This window comes from Dendrobates tinctorius, unplaced genomic scaffold, assembly GCF_039654945.1.
Source record: "Dendrobates tinctorius isolate UK_male_01 unplaced genomic scaffold, ASM3965494v1 ptg000193l, whole genome shotgun sequence".
Lineage (NCBI taxonomy): Eukaryota > Metazoa > Chordata > Amphibia > Anura > Dendrobatidae > Dendrobates > Dendrobates tinctorius.
In genome coordinates this window covers 1,886,347-1,899,935 of record NW_027361860.1, presented here as the reverse complement: position 1 = coordinate 1,899,935, position 13,589 = coordinate 1,886,347, and the positions used below count along the sequence as shown (strand labels likewise).

The following is a 13,589-nucleotide window of genomic DNA, read 5'->3' as shown; positions in this document are numbered from 1 at the left end:
ACTTCACCAGTATGCAAGAGGGGAAAAGCAAAAAAATAGCTGGGCCAAGTGAGCAGGATGTGGAGTCAGGACCACAACAGGGGCTGGCTGTGTCGTTGAAAGTATTGCGAGCCGTGCTAATGGGGACTGCTGAGACAGACTGTGGACACAGAAACTGTGGAGACAGACTGCGGAGGGAGACTGCATTTTTGGGACCTGCATACGTGGTCTTCAGGAACCAGGCTTGGTAGACGACTCTTCCATAGTGAAATTCTCTCTTGGGTGTCAAAATGTAATATCCTCCACTTTGATACATTTCTAAGGCTAGTTTCACACTTGCTTTTTTTTGCAGCGCGTTTTTCCCGCAAAAAAACGCATTGAAAAAACGCATACAAAAGCATACAACTGCTGCGTTTTTTTCAAGCATTTTTATGAGCATGCATGAAAAAAACGCAGCGTTTTTATGCGTTTGTATGCGTTTTTAGTGCGTTTTTACCGCGTTTGCGTTTTTTCCAACATTAGGTGGCCCCTCACACTAACCCAAACCATGACTTTACTAACCCTAACCCTGACCCTAACCCTAACCCTAACCCTGACCCTAACCCTAACCCTGACCCTAACCCTTAACCAAATCATACTTAACCCTAACCCAAACCCTAAACCCTAACTAACCCTAACCCTAACCCTGACCCTAACCCTTAACAAAACCATACTTAACCCTAACCCTGACCATAACCCTGACCCTAACCCTAACCCTGACCCTGACCCTAACCCTTAACCAAACCATACTTAACCCTAATCCTGACCCTAACCCTGACCCTAACCCTTAACAAAACCATACTTAACCCTGACCCTAACCCTAACCCTGACCCTGACCCTAACCCTGACCCTAACCCTTAACCAAACCATACTTAACCCTAATCCTGACCCTAACCCTGACCCTAACCCTTAACAAAACCATACTTAACCCTAACCCTGACCCTAACCCTTAACCAAACCATACTTAACCCTAATCCTGACCCTAACCCTGACCCTAACCCTTAACAAAACCATACTTGACCCTAACCCTAACCCTGACCCTAACCCTAACCCTGACCCTGACCCTAACCCTGACCCTAACCCTTAACCAAACCATACTTAACCCTAATCCTGACCCTAACCCTGACCCTAACCCTTAACCAAACCATACTTAACCCTAACCCTGACCCTAACCCTAAACCCCCTTAACTAACCCTAACTCTAACCCAAACCCCTAAATTCCATGGTTAAAAAAAAAAAAACGCATATGCAAAAAAACGCATACATGAGCATGCCAGTGCGCACATATGCGCATCCATAGGCTATAATGGCCATTTTTAGCGCAAAACGTGCGCATATGTGCGCATGCGCTTTTTTGCAGGGCCAAAAAATGCAACATGCTGCGTCTGGAAAATACAAACGCACACCCCAAAAAAACGCAGCGCATGAAAATCGCATACATGCGCTTACAAGCGCGCAGGTATGCGCACCCATGTTAAATATAGGGGAAAAAACGCATGCGCACATATGCGTTTTTTTCCAGCGCTAAAAAACGCAAATGTGAAACCAGCCTAAGGCATGATTTACTTTCTTTATCATCCTGTAGCAAGCCCATCCTTTAACCTTTAAGACAAAGACCTCTTTCTCCTCCATTTGCTTCTCCTCCTTTCCCTCCATTCTTAACTTCATTCCCAAGTACTGTCCCTGAAGCGTTCGTGAGTGCCAACAGGCAGTTGGCGTCCTCCATTCCACAGAACTGAGGATGCTGACTTCTACCTGTTGGCGCTAACGCACGCACATGTGTCATGAACTCCTTTTCTGCTCCACCAGTTGAGAGTTTCCCTTCCTTTCTCCCTCTGGTGGTGACAGGAGGTAGTGCGGTTGGTTTAAGTGGTAGTGATCTGCCACCTGATGAGGAAGATAACGATTGGATCTCTGGAGTATCAGACTGGATATAAGACAGCCGACGCCCTATCTGGGTGCTGGTGATTCAGTCTGCTTATCAGGTCCTGGACTTCAGCTCTCTTCCAGTCTTCTCAAGTTAAGTTTTGTTTTTTGCTATTGTTCACACGTGCGCTTGTTGGTCAATTCAGTTTTTTGTGTAATCAGCCTGCCCCTGCTGGGGCTATGCTGAAATTCCACTCCTATTAATCATTATTTGCCAATCTGCTTTTTGTCCCTTATTAGATTGGCCCCTTTTTTGCTCTGTCTCAGAATATTTCAGAGTGCTGATATAGGTTTAGAAGACTTCAGGGTTAATTTTGCTATCAGAAGTGTTGGACAAAATTTTTGTAGGTTTTTTTGGCAGATTGCAGACAGTGTCTTTCCTTTTCTGTCCTTTTTAGTTAGCCGGGCCCCATTGTTTGCTCAGCCTATTTTCCTGCCTTTGTTTGTATTTTCATCTTGTTTCACCGTCAATACATGTGGGGGGGGCTGTCTTTCCTTTGGGGTCTGCTCTGGGGCAGTTAGTTTTCCTCTTTTCCTGCTTTAGGCTTATGTAGTTCTCTGGTTGTGACGAGGTGTCTAGGACCAACGTAGGAACGCTCCACGACTGCTGCTAGTTGTTGCGGTTAAGATCAGGGATCTGCAATCTGCATAGTTACCAACTTCTCTGGTTTTCTGAGACTTAGCTTGTTGTCTCTTTTTCCTCCTCTGTTTCCCATTCATAGCACGGGCATTCACTCTCGAACGCTTCATTGGATGGTACTTGGGAATGAAGTTAAGAATGATCTTCTATAATATCAGAGAAACTTCACTTCCTGCCATTGGCATCACATTGACTCCTCAGTGCTGCTCCTATGTGGTCACTGATTGTGAGGCTCATTAGTATAATCGGCATTTCCCATCACCTCATGTGTCTCCTTCTCTCTAAAAGCCAAAAATGTATTTCTGCATTAGGCTGCTCACCCCTATACTGAGGATGGACAAAACATTATCCCAGGAGTATGCAAATGTTTCAGTATATTTGTATAAATTGAGTGCTTGTTTAAAAGAAAAGTTTGTTAGAATTTATTACTTTTAATTTAGTTTCGGTTCAGTGATCTGATCAGTTTTCACGAGTGGAGATATCTGGCAGTAAGTGTTCCATTGTTCTGCAGTGCACCCAGTGGAATGATTTAGTATTGCCGTATCCAGTGACATGTCATGGATGTCCATAATAGTTGTCCTTCCAAAAAGTCTTAGAAAATTTCTACTTCAGATGCAAGATTGTGTGATGCTTTATGGATGGATCAATCTGGATTGCAAACTTGTGTCCCTAGATTCAGGTTGTTTTAATGATAAATTAAAGCAGTTGGCTGTCCTGCATCTATTACTAATTCCTCCTCATCTGCCAAGTTAGGGTGCCATTTCACATAGCGACGCACCAACGATCCCAACAATGATACGACCTGGTAAGGATTGCTGGTGCGTCGCTAGTAAGCTGCCAAACTGGCAGATCTATTAAGCGACATAGCAACTATCCATCGGCAGTCGTTGGTACCTTTTCACACAGCAGCTTTTCTGACTACCGCTTGCATCCCTGAGTTCTGCATTGTCAACGAGGTCACTGAAAAAATGGCCCAGGACATTTGAACAAAATCAGCGATATCCAGCAGGGGGACAGTTGCCACTGCATTTCACACAAAGCAAGATCGCTGTTGCGTCACATAATCGGTGATGCATCTGCGATCTCACAATGTGAGATGGGGCCTTCAGTCTTAGTTGACAAGTTGGAATATAATCTAGCAAAAATGGCACTCGGCTTGGTATTATGGTGACAAAATTTATTTCAGGAGTAGTACACAGTAGTAAATGTTTTGGTCAGACATGTGACCTTCAGTGTATTAGATAAACACACATATGCATAAATGTCAACGAGAACAGCAAAAATCCAATAATTGGTAACATAGCAAATGTCTCTTGCTTCCTGGATGATCATGGACACACATGAGTTGAGACTCGGCAAGAAGCTGAATGAAGGTATACCTTACAAGCTGTATGAGCTCCTGGATCACCCGAGCTTTGTCCTTATGCAATCCAAGGATGAGATCACAGCGAGCAATGCAGCCAGTAAGGACCTCATGGAGAGGAAAGCGTCCATTTCCAACAAGACCACCAGCTGCATATTCAAACTGCTGTTAGAATCTGGTATCAAGATGGCATTTGTGACCAAGTGCTGTGCAACTGGTTTTATTGCCACACTCTGAGATTATCCCTGTAGAGTGGGTGTGCAGGAGAATAGCCACTGGTTCATTCCTGAATAGAAATCCTGGGGGTATCGGAAGGATATAAATTTTATCCCCCTAAAGTGGAGATGTTTTTCAAGGATTATGCCAATAATGACCCTCAATGGTCTGAAGAGCAGCTGATTGCAACTAATCTGATTGCAACTAATCTGTGCTGGCCTTTTGATTGGCCAGGTGGAGGAGGACATCATGAACTATTCCACAGTGGCCATCTTAGAGGTTCTGGAAAAAACATGGTCAACACAAGACTGCATCTGAGTTAATATGAAGATTGAGTTTGGTGTGGATGTGACCAAAAAAGAAATGGTCTTTGCTGATGTGATTGATAATTACTCGTGGCTCTCAGGTGATGAGACCCAGCAGAAGAATAAACATATTTACCACTAGTGATGGCCAAGAATGGGTTATTGTGTTGTTGGGGTAAATTTCTGACCTAGTCCACAGTGAAAAGATTAAGCAATCTGTGCAAATTATGGCATCCCATGTGAACTGAGGGAGATGTCTGATCACAAAGGACCTGATGAGACTGCCTGTTTGTGTTGGTCTCTCCAGGCATGTGATGTGACTGTCACATAGCCGCAACACATGCAGCTGCGGCACCGAACCACTGATAATCGGGAGAGTTCCAAATATCCAAGTTCCTGATGCAGCTTTTTGGAAACCGCTAAAACTATTCTGATAAGCCCTAGTGATGGGCGAGCACTAAAATGCTTGCGTGCTTGTTGGGTGGAGCAAATTTGAATACTCGGGTGCTCAACCCAAGTGATGAGCCCAATGTAAGTCTATGGGTAAATCAAGCACTTTTGTCATGACCCCCCCCCTGGGTGAATTTAGAGCCTAAAAACATCATAAATCAATAGGAACAGTTTTCAAATTACATGGGATCATCATGGGGAATACCCCTGGAAGCACTTCTGACAGCTGTGAACAATGTTGTCATTTTGTCAGTCATATGCCATTTTTACAGGCACACAATAAACATACAAAAACAAAATGGATTTTCCTGGGAAATGTTAGGGAACATCCTTTCCAGAGTAATTTGTATGCAAGACAAAATAAATAACCCAAAACAAATGTTCCTCCACCACTTGGGCTATGTTCACACACAGACCCCTACTGCCGTCCTATGCATTTTGACTCGTGGACTAAGACTTCATAAGAGTCAAAATACACCTGCTTGCAAGAGGGGTCTGTTTGCTGTGATATACTGGAATATGTATTGAATCAGCAATAAATTAGTAACTGCACCTAGAAGCTGGACATGTCTTTTCAACGTTTCCTACTGTTCACTTCTCATGGAGCTTTTCCAAGTCCTTCCCAGAATGTGTAATGGGTTGTCCTTTTAAAGTCACAAAAAAATGGTTAGCCATCTTTGAATTCTTCAGCTGAGTTGGTGGGATAAATTTGAGGTATGTTTTGAATAGCTATTAAATAAAAATTGTGTTAAGGATTTGCTTAGCTGAACATAGAACATAGAACAAAGTAAATATATTGATTTACACTTACACTCATCTTCCTGCTAGGGCCCTATTTAGAGTTTGAGCTGCCCTAGGCATCTTTAGTGCTGCCTACCCCATTGGTGAGTATGACTAAAGCAGACACTGTCATCCGCAACTTTGCCTACTGTCAAATTAGCGTTTTTTGCCATTCGCGACAGTTTTTCCTCATCTGCCACCTGACGTATCACTTACAGCAACAATGTGTTTGGCCTCACTTTGTAAATCAAATGGATATTTGATGATTCCTGTTGTGGGCACTCTGACTCGGGGCACATCTTGTTGAAGGTGAATATCCATGATCTGCAATACAGTCCAGGTCATTTAGAGAATGTTTTGTGGAATCAGACAGTTGATATTCCAGTCTCCTATCAGCATTCTTGTATGCCAGGGTCATTCCATAAATATTTTATTGGATCTACATAAGGGTTCTAAAATGAGCTCACCTTCTCTATATCAACTTCCCAAATTAACAGTGCGTGGCCCTTGTGTTCATACTTGGGTGGAAATTTGAGACTCCATCGCCCGAATCATAGCTTGCATTGTAGGGAATATGTTCTGGTAGACAAGCTTAGTGAAGCCCCTCTTATCTTCATCAGAGTAGCCAGATCCATGGAAGTAGTAGAGCTACTGGATGACTCGTCAAACTTAATTTGACAGGTGCCCCACCCCCTATCAAGTGGCTGTCAGTTTGATAGTAGTTTGAGCTGTTGTCCTTCGTAGCAGTGTATCTGATTCTCATTTTGATATGATTTTGTACTCCTATCTGTGTATTTGCTACAATGACTTTATATCCTATCAGTAAGATTCTCATTTTACAGGAGACTTATAATGCATTTTGATAGTGAGTTTATAGCATTGTATATTTCATGTATTTGATAGCACGAGGATCCCACAGCCCAAAATGAATGTTTCTGCAGCAATTTGATAGGAATTTATATCCAAGCAGCGTATTTATTGGTTACAGCGATCCTCACTTTATATCCTATCAGTAAGATTGTGAGACATTAGACACATCAGTCTCATTGTATGGGCATATTATGTATATGGCCATGTTACAACATCAGCAAGTATAAAGCAGGTGTTTTATACACTTACAATACTGCATCTTTGCTTTTTTATTTTTTTTATAGACTAGTTTAAAAGATTTTATTGTAATAAATACATCTCAGGCATTTCAATAATATAAAAATTGTGATATAGAAGCATCACAAGTACAATTAATATACAGCATTACACTTCTTACAAAATAAATATTTAACCAGTACATAATCTACATCATTAGCAACATGGATTGTAGTATCAGACCTTTTTAGGTAAGAGTTCCTCGTGTGATACCTAATGACGGGGAGTGCTAAGAATGAATTGTATGGGGTGATGGGGATAGCTTCTGCGGTGTAGATACAGCGCTTCCTTCGCTGATGGAGGTTTTTAAACCATCTAAAAGCTATCTAGTAGTGTGATTACCCACAACTGTAGATGGGATATTTAGCTTGGCCATAGCCTGTATAAACGAATCCCAACCCCGAGGTAACTTCTGACTGGTCAGGGCATGGCTCTGCGTTGTACTACATACCAAATCCAGAAAGTTTAGACCCGGATATTACAGCGCCTTTGAAAATAAATTCGGCTTTATCATTCCAGGCTGTCACATTTTTATTCTGTAGTATCCTGTTGAGTAAAAATTCTGCATTCTCCTTATATCTTTTAGTTTATATGGCTTTTCAGCGACTCATTGATTTTTATCAGGATCGGTGTTTGACAATTGTTGCTGATCAGGAGTGGTAACGAGATTTAAAGTTACTACTTTCGAGCCGTGCCTCGTATGTACCAAGTAGCGCTCTAGCACGGAGGCATGAATTTTAATTTTAACGTCATCGGGTATGTCATGACATTGTAAAATGGCGCTAATTTCATCATGAAGGCAGCGAATAACCGTTTTGCTTATGTTATCGGTTGTTGGGGGTTTTAGTTTGACCAGTTCCTGTTTGGGGGGCTAGATAAATTTTCTCTGTATGCTCCTATATTTGCCTGTGAGCAGGCTCGTTAATATGGGTATTGCAAAATTTAAGAGGGCCGATAAACCCTCCGGTCAGCTTTAGTAGCCATTTCTTTTTCTTTATGGACTGCGATCTATCACTCATGGTTCTTATAGCTTTATGCCACTTCTTTAGTATGCCTTTTTGGTGCTCTTTCAGCGGAATCCTGCCTTTTTAAGATGTTTAAAGCAATCTCGCCAACGACTGACATTAAATCGTCGCCTGCATTGTGCAGAATAGATATCCTGACAGCGGGGGTTGCTTTCACCAGAGTTTTTAAGAAAGCCCAGTTATGCCGGACTCTCTGACATCTTTATAACACAACGCACACAGCGTGGAATGTGTGATGCCACATAAAATTCACTTTTTAGGAGTGTTTTTCTTTTGAACATAGACAGCGGGCAACGCCAGTGAAAACAACCCCATCTGTAAGCGATGATCCTCAGGGGTATTAGCTCTCAAATCTACCAGCAAATACCCATAAGGCTCCCTCGTGGCATTCTCAAAAGCTTCCACGGGGAAAAACGTGTTTTTCCGGGATACATCTGACGAGCTAGAGTTAAAAATTTGTAATCTCAAGGGTTATTAAAAAGCACCATGTACTTTGTGTTTAAGGTGTGGCTTATCTTACCCTGACAATGGTTTGTATCAGGTAGAAAATACTGAGATTTCTGTGGTGCACATACTTGGTAAATGCTTTTATGTATCTCACAATTTTCGCTAGCACTCTCCATGAGATCATCAACAATAGCCAAATTCACCTTGTCTGGAGGGAATAATTCATCTGCGAATGTATTTGGCAGACCCTCCACAAATCTGGTGTTGGGAAAAGAGATTTCATCATATAGTTTTTGACAGCATGAATAAAACCAAACAATATTATCGGGTTTGAGAAATTGGTTTCAATATTATATAGTAGTTTTACAAAATAACTCTTTCCAGAATTAGACGGTCCCGCTAGAATGCATGAGAACGGATGTTGCAGACGCGTATCCATCACAATGCTCGGGTAATAGCCAAATGGCAGAGTGATGAAATCGTCTAATAGTCGCCGCTTTGTGTAAACGCACAAGTGTTCTGTATAAAGGATGCAAATCAATACTCCAATTTTTTTGTCTCACAATGGCCCGCTGCTGTACGACGATACGTTTCTGAGTTTCAGCGTCACACTTACGTGGATAATCCAGAACTAGATCTTTCAGACTGCTAAAATTAATAGATTGAGAGTTACCGACATTTAGTGTTCCCTTCACTTTTAAGACAGTTTGCCTCGTGTTTGAATTTGTAGCTGTAAGTTTTGGGCCCCGCAGAAACAAATTCTGTGTGTGCTTTGTCAGCTATTTCACTGGTCAACTCCCCCAGGTAACAGTAACATAGTTAGTAAGGGTGAAAAGACATTAGTCCATCCAGTTCAGCCTATAAAATTCTGTCAGAATAAATCCCCAGATCTACGTCCTTCTAAAGAACCTAACAATAACTGTAAGATACAATATTGTTACGCTCGAGGAAGACATCCAGGCCTCTCTTGAACCCTTTGACTGAGTTCGCCATCACCACCTCCTCAGGCAGGGAATTCCAGATTCTCACTGCCCTAACAGTAAAGAATCCTCTTCTATGTTGGGGGCATTCTCTGCGTCTGGAGGAGAAAAGGTTTTTCCACCATGTGACCATCACCTTCCTTGGTGTAAACAGAGCCTCTGAGAGATATTTGTATTGTTTCCTTATATACTTATGTATATAAGTATACATGGTTATTAGATCGCCCCTCAGTCGTCTTTTTTTTTTTCTAGACTAAATAATACTAATTTTTCTAATCTCTCTGGGTATTGTAGTTCCCCCATCCCCTTAATTTTGTTGCCCTCCTTTGTTCCCGCTCTAGATCCATTATATCCTTCCTGAGCACCGGTGCCCAAAACTGTACACAGTACTCCATGTGCGGTCTAACCAGAGATTTGTACAGAGGCAGTATAATGCTCTCATCATGTGTATCCAGACCTCTTTTAATTCACCCCATGATCCTGTTTGCCTTGGCAACCGCTGCCTGGCACTGGCTGCTCCAAGTAAGTTTATTATTAACTAGGATCCCCAAATCCTTCATGTCAGATTTACCCAGTGGTTTACCATTCAGTGTGTAATGGTGATATTGATTTCTTCTTCCCATGTGTATAACTAGAGTTGAGCGATACCGTCCGATACTTCAAAGTATCGGATCGGAATGGATCGGCCGATCTTAAAAAAAAAAAAAAAGTATCGGTATCGCCGATTCCGATACCGGAAGTCCCATTCAAGTCTATGGGACTTCCGGTATCGGAATAAGAAAAATCCTGTTTTTCCCTTGTACAGCCTCTCTGGGGTCTGTACGGGCCTTTCGGGGGGCTGTGCCAGCCTGCCAGGGGGTCTGTGCCGGCCTGCCGGGGGTCTGTGCCGGCCTGCCGGGGGGCTGTGCTGGCTTCGGGGGTCTGTGCAGGCATCGTCCGATGGGACTACAAGTCCCATCGGGCGATGCCTGCTACCATGACAGTGATTGACACATTAGCCAATGATGGGACAGTAGTAGTCCCATCATCCGGCTAATGTGTTGAATGTAAAAAAAAAAAAAAAAATTACATGCTACATACATGCTACATACATACAACATGCATACTACATACATGCTACATTCATACTACATACTACATACATGCTACATTCATACTACATATATACTACATGCATGCAACATGCATACTACATATATACTACATGCAACATACATACTACATATATACTACATGCAACATACATACTACATATATACTACATGCATGCAACATGCATACTACATATATACTACATGCTACATACATACTACATACATACTGCATGCTACATACATACTACATGCTACATACATACCACATACATACTACATACATACTACATGCTACATATATACTACATATATACTACATGCTACATACATACTACATATATGCTACATACATACTACATATATGCTACATACATGCTACATACATACTACATACATGCTACATACATGCTACATGCATGCTACATGCATGCTACATGCATGCTACATATATACTACATGCATTCTACATGCATGCTACATACATACTACATACATACTACATGCTAAATACATACCACATATATACTACATACATACTACATACAATACATTCATACAATACATACATAGACATACAGTACATATAACATAGAGTAACATACTTACCAATACTTGTCACATTGTTCCCCGAAGCCATTGTCTTTTACGGAATAAATATTAACATAACAAACCACAAAAATACTCACCCACGATCCGAAGCAGTCCATGAGTGTGTCCCACGATGATCTTGGGTAGAGAACTGCAGCATCAGCTGTTGCTGCCGTTCTCTACAGGCTGCAGGAATCCAATGACGGAAGGTAGGTATCCTTCCGCACTGTATTCCTCCGCCACTTAAAAAAAAAAAAAAAGTCCCTAGTCTCACTTTATGCCATTGCTGTGTGGGAATTTCCCAAGCAGCAATGGCATAAAGTGAGACTAGGGACTTTTTTTTTTTTAAGTGGCAGAGGAATACAGTGCGGAAGGATACCTACCTTCCGTCATTGGATTCCTGCAGCCCGTAGAGAACGGCAGCAACAGCTGATGCTGCAGTTCTCTACCCAAGATCGTCGTGGGACACACTCGTGGACTGCTTCGGATCGTGGGTGAGTATTTTTGTGGTTTGTTATGTTAATATTTATTCCGTAAAAGACAATGGCTTCGGGGAACAATGTGACAAGTATTGGTAAGTATGTTACTCTATGTTATATGTATGTATTGTATGTATGTATTGTATGTAGTATGTATGTAGTATGTATGTAGTATGTATGTAGTATGTATGTAGCATGCATGTAGCATGCAGTATGTATGTAGCATGCATGTAGTATATATGTAGTATGTATGTAGCATGTAGTATGTATGTAGTATGTATGTGGTATGTATGTAGCATGTAGTATGTATGTAGTATGTATGTAGTATGTATGTAGCATGCATGTAGTATATATGTAGTATGTATGTAGCATGTAGTATGTAGTATGTATGTAGTATGTATGTAGTATTTTTTTTTTATTTATTTTTTTTTTAACATTTAACACATTAGCCGGATGATGGGACTACTACTGTCCCATCATTGGCTAATGTGTCAATCACTGTCATGGTAGCAGGCATCGCCAGATGGGACTTGTAGTCCCATCGGACGATGCTTGCACAGACCCCCGGACATCAGCACAGCCCCCCGGCAGGCCGGCACAGCCCCCCGGCAGGCCGGCACAGCCCCCCGGCAGGCCGGTACAGACCCCCACAGGGTGCACAGACCACCGGCAGGCCGGCACAGCCCCCCGGCAGGCCGGTACAGACCCCCACAGGGTGCACAGCCCCCCGGCAGGCCGGCAGAGACCCCCGGAAGGCCCGAAATGACGGCGCATCATGATGCGCACACACCGCGCTTCATGATGACGTCAGGCTGTCAATCAACTTTGAACTTCCGATTCCGATGCCGACTTCCGATATTGAAAAAATATCGGAAGTCGGTATCGGAATTCCGATACAGCAAGTATCAGCCGATACCCGATACTTGCGGTATCGGAATGCTCAACACTATGTATAACCTTACATTTATCATTATTAAACTGCATCTGCCACCTTTCGGTCCAAGTTCCCAACTTATCCAGATCCATCTGTAGCAGAATACTATCTTCTCTTGTATTGACTGCTTTACATAGCTTTGTATCATCTGCAAATATCGATATTTTACTGTGTAAACCTTCTACCAGATTGTTAATAAATATGTTGAAGAGAATAGGTCCCAACACCGACCCCTGCGGTCCCCACTGGTCACAGCGACCCAGTTAGAAAGGAGAGGGTGGTTATAAATGGTATATTCTCCATCACTAAGCCAGTTACTTACCCATTTACACACATTTTCCCCCAGACCCAGCATTCTCATTTTGTGTACCAATCTCTTGTGTGGCACGGTATCAAACGCTTTGGAAAAATCTAGATATACCACATCCAATGACTTACCTTGGTCCAGTCTATAGCTTATCTCTTCATAAAAACTGATTAGATTGGTTTGACAGGAGCGATTCCTCATAAACCCATGCTGATATGGCATTAAACAGTTATTCTCATTGAGATAATCCAGAATAACATCCCTCAGAAACCCTTCAAATATTTTACCAACAATAGAGGTTAGACTTACTGGCCTATAATTTCCAGGTTCACTTTTAGAGCCCTTTTTTAATATTGGTACCACATTTGCTGTGCGCCAGTCCTGTGGAATAGACCCCGTCGCTATAGCGTCTCTAAATATAAGAAATAATGGTTTGTCTATTACATTACTTAGTTCTCTTAGTACTCATGGGTGTATGCCATCCGGACCCGGAGATTTATCTATTTTAGTCTTATTTAGCTGGATTTGCACCTCTTCTTGGGTTAATTGGTGACCCTTAATATCAGCTTTTCTTTGTCTCTGTAACTCCTTTTGGATAAGATATTTAAACTCAGGCTTACTGTGCGCTGCTGAGACCAGAATAAAATCACCACTTGAGAAGTTTAACTATTTATTCCCAACGCGTTTCAAAGTGAAAAAACACTTCTTCCTCAGGGGATGACATATAGTGAATAGGTACAGCCTTCTCTGGTTAAATACATACATTATTTGAATTTAGGCGCCAAAAAATCACATGTGATGAGAGGACAGATGTCAAAATTCAAGGGTTAATGGAGCGTGAAATACATTTAAAAATGTTCTTATTACTAAGCAATTAAACCTTCTTGATTT

General features: G+C 41.9%; 1 pseudogene; it reads left to right on the top strand.

Moving 5' to 3' along the window:
* Positions 1-3,914: 3,914 nt before the first annotated feature.
* Positions 3,915-4,799, top strand: LOC141056023 (bifunctional phosphoribosylaminoimidazole carboxylase/phosphoribosylaminoimidazole succinocarboxamide synthetase pseudogene; annotated as a pseudogene).
* The last annotated feature ends 8,790 nt before the right edge of the window (positions 4,800-13,589 follow it).